General features: G+C 43.7%; 1 protein-coding gene across 1 annotated transcript in view; it reads right to left on the reverse strand.

Moving 5' to 3' along the window:
- Positions 1 to 734, reverse strand: part of LOC106867483 (opioid growth factor receptor-like protein 1) — a 13557-nt gene that overhangs the window by 2732 nt on the left and 10091 nt on the right. The window lies entirely within an intron of this gene.

Genomic DNA, 734 nt, shown 5'->3' on the forward strand with positions numbered 1-734 from the left:
AACAAACATTTGCCAAAAATGCTCTTTGAAAACCTCTACAACTCGCAAGTCTTTGTAGTTGTTTGTCAGAAAGTTGAATAGTTGAAGGTGGCGAGCTGGCAGAAACGTTAGCACGCCGGGCGAAATGCTTAGCCGTATTTCGTCTGCCGCTACGTTCTGAGTTCAAATTCCGCCGAGGTCGACTTTGCCTTTCATCCTTTCAGGGTCGATTAAATAAAGTACCAGTTACGCACTGGAGTCGATATAATCGACTTAATTTGTTTGTCTGCCCTTGTTTGTCCCCTCTGTGTGTAGCCCCTTGTGGGCAGTAAAGAAATAAGAAAGTTGAATAGTTGTTGACCCTTGAAGCTCAATCTGTTATAGTACTGGGTCCTTATTGTAGACGGAGAAGACAAGATCTTTGGTAATATTCTGTGCCGTCAAGTTCGGTGGTTGTTATAGCTTACAATTCCAAAGCTGGGAGGTCGGCCTTCCAGGATATTCTATATGTATATCACTGCACACGCCTTGTTTCTAGGGAGTAGCGTTTCAGTTCCTTTAGCCTCTCATATTTGTGTGCTAGCATTGGATTGCCTAAAGTGCCGTTACCAGTTTGACGCTCTACGGTGACCATAATTGGGAGCAACAAGCCAAGCGATTGAGAAATAAGGTTCTCCACAGAAGTAGCATAGTATAAACAAACACTCTCTCTTTTCTCTCTCTCTCTCTCTCTCTCTCTCTCTCTCTCTCTCTCT

This window comes from Octopus bimaculoides, chromosome 29 (assembly GCF_001194135.2).
Source record: "Octopus bimaculoides isolate UCB-OBI-ISO-001 chromosome 29, ASM119413v2, whole genome shotgun sequence".
Classification (NCBI taxonomy): Eukaryota; Metazoa; Mollusca; class Cephalopoda; order Octopoda; family Octopodidae; genus Octopus; species Octopus bimaculoides.